Source organism: Myodes glareolus, chromosome 21 (assembly GCF_982192425.1).
Source record: "Myodes glareolus chromosome 21, mMyoGla1.1, whole genome shotgun sequence".
Taxonomy (NCBI): Eukaryota; Metazoa; Chordata; class Mammalia; order Rodentia; family Cricetidae; genus Myodes; species Myodes glareolus.
The window spans coordinates 18,836,005-18,842,446 of record NC_142046.1 but is presented as its reverse complement, the minus strand read 5'-3'; positions in this window follow the sequence as shown (position 1 = coordinate 18,842,446).

The window sequence follows — 6,442 nt, the reverse complement described above, 5'->3', positions numbered from 1 at the left end:
GAATCCCTCAGGTCTGCCCTGAGCCCTCTACCTCCTGATCTACTAGACTGTGTCAAGCTCCCATGCCCAGAGACAGAGATGATTCATCCACCTTGCCTTCTCACAGGATGGACATTATATCCTGATCCATAAGCTAGAATCAGTCCTTCCTCCACTGTGGTGTGTGTGTGTGTGTGTGTGTGTGTGTGTGTGTGTGTGTGTGTTGTGTTACAATTCCACCTAGAGAAACTAACAGAAGAAATAGGTGCTGATAAGTGGGGTCACTGCTTTAAGAAGCCGGAGCATGTGGATGCCAGGCCTTGGAATGGTTATGTGGAAAATTAGGAAGGGATTGCGGCTTCAGGCTAAAGAAGCCATTCACACCATACCTGATTGATCCCGCAATTAGAAGAGTCGCAACAGCCTGCCTACCCTTTTTATGAATAAGCAGAGAGAAAGAGAGAAAGGGGAGTGTACAGGAGAGGGCAGCAGGGTAAGTAGGCTCACCGAAAAGGGAGATTGTTTAATGTCCTACAGGGAAAGGCTCTAGTGCTACCCAGGACTGCTGTGGAGATGGGATTAACCTTAGCATGAAGAGGAAAGTTTGCTAGCAGGTAGGAAGCTGTGGTGGTTTGAAAGAAAATGACTCCCAAAGAAAATGGCACTATTAGGAATTCTGGATTTTTTTTTATGTAGATGTGGCCTTTTAGGGGACCACTTTCTGTTGCCCAAAAGATGTAGGACTCTCAGCTCCCTCTCCAGCACTGTGTCTGCCCACACTCCACCATGTTGCACCATGATGATAATGGACTGGACCTCTAAAATGTACATGAGCCAACACAATTAAATGTTTTCCTTTTTAAGAGTTACCATGGTCATAGTATGATTTCACAGCATAGAAACCCTAACTAAGACAGAAGCTGGTACCATGGCCTGAAGTATTACTGTGATAAACCTGATAGTGTCTTCATTTGGAGAAATTTGGCCATTGGTAATTTGGGTTAGAAAAGCAGTTGGATACTGCAAGTGCTGCTTAAGGGGTCACACTAGTAGGAGCATGGAAGACAGTGGTGCTGAGTGTGACACGATGAACCATATGGGACTGGCTCAAGAGGTTTTAGAGAAGAATTTTAGAATGTTGCTGGCATAACTGGATGTCAACCTGTAGAAGAATAAAAATAGATTCATATCTATCGTCATGCACAAAACTCAAGTCCAAATGGATCAAAGACCTCAATATAAATCCGACCGCACTGGAATTGATAGAAGAGAAAGTGGGAAGTAGTCTGTAACACATGGGCACAGGAGACCACTTCCTAATTGTAACCCCAGTATCACAGACACTGAGAGCAACAATAAGTGAATGGGACCTCCTGAAACTGAGAAGCTTCTGTAAAGCAAAGGACACAGTCAATAAGACAAAAAGGCAGCCTACTGAATGGGAAAAAATCTTCACAAACCCCACATCAGACAAAGAACTGATCTCAAAATTAGACAGTAAAATTCTAAATAACCCAATTAAAAAATGAATTACTGACCTAAACAGAGAATTGTCAACAGAAGAATTTCAAATGGCCAAAAAATACTTAAGGAAATGTTCAACTTCCTTAGCTATCAGGTAAAACAACTCTGAGATATCATCTTATACCTTTCAGAATAACTTAGATCAAAATCACTAATGATAGCTTATGCTGGAGAGGATGTGGAATAAGGGGAACACTCATCCATTGCTGGTAGGAATGCAAACTTGTACAAACACTTTGGAAATCAGTAGGGAGGTTTCTCAGAAAATTGGTAATCAACCTACCTCAGGATCCAGCAATACCACTCTTGGGCATGTACCCAAAATATGCTCAATCATACTACAAAAGCATTTGTTCAACTATGTTCATAAGTGTTTGTAATAGCCAGAACCTGCAAACAACCTAGATGTCCCTCAACTGAAGACTGGATAAAGAAAATGTGGCACATTTACACATTAGAGTACTACTCAGTGGGGGAAAAAAATGACGTCTTGAATTTTGCATGCAAATGAATGGAATTAGAAAACACTATCCTGAGTGAGGTAACCCAGGCCCCAAAGATGACTATGTATGTATTCACTCATAGCTGAATACTAACTATAATCAAAGGACATTGAGCCTATAGTTCATGATCCTAGAGAAGCTAAGTAATAAGGTGAACCCAAATAAAAACATATATAGACCCCCCTGGAAACTGGAAACTGACAAGATCTCCTGACAAAATTGGGAGCATGGGGTCGGTGGGGTAGAATGAAGGGTAGAAGGGGAAGAGGAGAGGAGGGGGGAGGGTTGAGGAGGACTTGAGGGAATGGGATAGTCGAGATGGGCAGATATGAGAGCAAGGAAAGAGAAATCTTGATTGAGGGAGCCAATGTGATTAGCAAGAAACCTGGCTCTGGAAAAAATCCCAGGAATCCACAAGCATGACCCCAGCTAAGATCCTAAGCAATAGAGGAGAGGAGGCCCGAACAGTCTGTAGTCAGACTGATGATTATCTTAAATATCACTATAGAACCTTCGTCCAACAACAGATGGAAACAGAGGCAGAGACCCACATCGGAGCACTGAACTGAGGTCTCAAGGCCAGTTGAAGAGTAGAAGGAATGATAATATGAGCAAAGAGGTCAAGACCATGAAGGGTTCATCCCCTTCATGAAATAGTTTACCAGAATTAATGGGAGCTCACCAACTCCAGCTGGACAGGGAAGGAAACAGCATAGGTCCAAACTAGTCCCTCTGAATGTAGGTGACAGTTGTATGGCTGGGGCAGACTATGGAGTCACTGGCAGGAATCCACAAGGCTGACCCCAGCTAAGACTCCTAGCAGTAGTGGAGAGGGTGCCTGAACTGGCCTTCCCCTGTAATCAGAGTGGTGAATTCCCCAACGGCCATCAAAGAGCCTTCATCCAGTAACTGATGGAACCAGATGCGGAGATCTACAACCAAGCACCAGCCCAAACTCTGGGAATCCAGTTGAAGACAGGGAGGAGGAGATATATGAGCAAGGGAGGTCAATATCACAGATGGGGAAATCTACAGAGAGAGCTGAACCAAAGCCATGGGAACTCACGAACTCTAGGCCAACAGCTATAGAGCCTCCATTGGCCTGAACTAGACTCTTTGCATGTGGAAGACAGTTGTGTAGCTTGGTCTATCTGAGGGGACCCTGGCAGTGGGGCCAGGATCTTTCCTTGGTGCATGAGCGCATGAGCTAGTTTTTTGACATCCATTCCCTATGATGGGATGCCATGCTCAGACTTAATTGCAGGAGGGAGGGACTTTGTCTTGCCTTAACTTAATGTGCCAGGCTTTTTTGACTCCCCATGGGAGGCTTTACCCTATGGAAGAAGTAGAGAGACGTGGTCTGGAGTGGAAGCAAGAGAAGGTGGGAGGAGTGATGGGTGGGAGAACTGTGGTTAGAATGTAAAATGAAATTTAAAAAATAAAATTTTAAAAAATAAATAAATAAGAAAAGATGCTTCATATCAAACATCATCCGGGGACTACAAATTAAAACCTAGGCTGGCAAGACGGTTCAGTGGACAGAGGTGCCACCCCTGAGGACCTGGAATCCAAGGAATCCACATTGTAGATCAAGAGAACTGGTTTCCAAAGGTTGTCTTCTGTCTTCTACATATCCACCATGGTACATTTTCTCTGTCTCTCTGTGTGTATGTGTGTGTGAGTCTGTCTGTCTGTCTGTCTGTCTGTCTGTCTGTATACGAACACACACTCTGTGTGTGGGTGTCTGTGTCTGTCTATCTGTACATGAACACACATACTCTCTATTCCATACACACATACACCACAAAATGAAACAATAAGACATGTTGTGTTAAAATGGACAGAACCCTGAACACCAACATCATCAATACTGGCAAGGAAGAGAGGAATTGGAACCTTCATCCTTGAGGGAGTGCAAAATGCTACAGCCACTGAAACACTTGGCAGCATTTCAAAATTGGAATACATACTTACCCCCACCCCAATCCACGTATATCACTCAAATTTATGAATTTAAATGGTAAATCCACAAGACCTCACACAAATGCTCTTGGCTGCAATCTTCTCAAACTGGGTAGAATGAAAATGCCCTTCCTTAAGAGAATCACCAGATGGCAAGCACGGTCACATCCAGGCATAGAATGGGTGTCAGTAACCAGAGTAACTGACTCTGTCAGAAACTGACACAGCAGCCGGAAAGGGGTGGCACATGTATTTGCTTCATGGTACTTGGGAGGCCAAAGCAGGAAATTCTGTGAGTTTGAGGCCAGCCTGGTCTACACAGCAAATCCCAGGACAGGCAGAGCTGTTACAAAGAAAAAAGAAAAGAAAAGAAAGAAAGAAAGAAAGAAAGAAAGAAAGAAGGAAGGAAAGAAAGTTGACATAGCTAGAGATAGAAAAGATGGTGGTATGGGGGCTTCATTCAAACACCAGCGTCCGTCCTTCCAGCTGTGTCTGCACCTCTATGCTTGCAGGGTCTTAGGCAGGAAAGCAGTGTGGAACACAGCTTCCTGGGTCCGCCATCTTAGTATGGTCAGGTGAGGGTGACGAACAAAAGATGCTGGAACAAGTTTGTGTGACACCCTTCTCCATACCATGATTTCAACTTCCTGACACTGTCATTTGCTTTTATTTTTTTATCCTATTTTCTAATATTTTGAGACAAGTTCACATGTAGCTGAGACTTCCCTTAAACTTAATAAGAAGCTGAAGGTGACAGATTCAATGCAATGCCCAGCAAAATTCTTCAAAGACCTCGAAAGAATGGTACTCAACTTCATTTGGAAAAGCAAAAAATGCAGGATAGCCAAAACAATCCTGTACAATAAAATAACTTCTGGAGGCATAACAATCCCTGACTTCAAACTCTACTACAGAGCTACAGTACTGAAAACAGCCTGGTATTGGCATAAGAACAGACACAGGACCAATGGAACTGAATAGAAGACCCGGATATCAATCCACACATCTTTGAACACCTGATTTTTGGCAAAGAAGCAAAAAATATCAAATGGAAAAAAGAAAGCATATTTAACAAATGGTGTTGGCATAACTGGATATCAACATGTAGAAAAATGAAAATAGACCTATATCTATCACCATACACAAAACTCAAGTGCAAATGGATCAAAGACCTCAACATAAAGCCAGTCACACTGAACCTTATAGAACAGAAAGTGGGAAATACACTTGAATGCATTGACACAGGAGACCACTTTCTAAATATAACCCGAGCAGCACATACACTGAGAGAAACAATTAATAAATGGAACCTCCTAAAACTGAAAAGCTTCTGTAAAGCAAAGGACACAGTCAACAAGACAAAACAACAACCTACAGAATGGGAAAAGATCTTTACTAACCCCACATCAGACAGAGGTCTAATCTCCAAAATATACAAAGAACTCAAGAAATTGGACACCAAAAGAACACATAATCCAATTTAAAAAAAAAAAGAGTAAACACCTAAACAGAGAATTCTCAACAGAGGAATCTAAAATGGCTGAAAGACACTTAAGGAAATGTTCAACATCCTTAGTCATCAGAGAAATGGAAATCAAAACAACTCTGAGATTTCATCTTACACCTGTAAGAATGGCCAAGATCAAAAACACTGATGAGGGCTGGAGAGATGGCTCAGCGGTTAAGAGCATTGCTTGCTCTTCCAAAGGTCCTGAGTTCAATTCCCAGCAACCACATGGTGGCTCACAACCATCTGAAATGAGATCTGATGCCCTCTTCTGGCCTGCAGGCAGACACACAGACAAGAACATTGTATACATAATAAATAAATAAATAAATATTTTTAAAAAAAGAAAAAAAAAACACTGATGACAACTTATGCTGGAGAGGTTGTGGGGTAAAGGGAACACTTCTGCATTGCTGGTGGGAATGCAAGCTGGTATAGCCCCTTTGGATGTCAGTGTGGTGATTTCTCAAAAAATTAGGAAACAACCTTCCTCAAGACCCAGTAATACCACGTTTGAGTATATATCCAAAGGATGCTCAATCGTGCCACGAGAACATACACTCAACTATGTTCATAGCAGCATTGGTTGTCATAGCCAGAACCTGGTTACAATCTAAATGCCCCTCGACCGAAGAATGGATAAAGGAAAATTTGGCATGTTTACATAATGGAGAAAAAATACACAGCAGAAAAAATAACGACAGCTTGAATTTTTACAGAAAAATGGATGGAGCTAGAAAACATTATTTTGAGTGAGGTAACCCAGACCCAAAAAGACAACTGTCACATCTACTCACTCATAGGTGGTTTTTAAACATAAATCAAAGAAAACCAGCCTACAAATCACAATCCCAGAGAACTTAAACAACACTGAGGACACTAAGAGAGACTTACATAGATCTACATGGGAAGTAGAAAGTAGAAAAAGACAAGATCTCCTGAGTAAATTGGGAGCATGAGGGCCTTG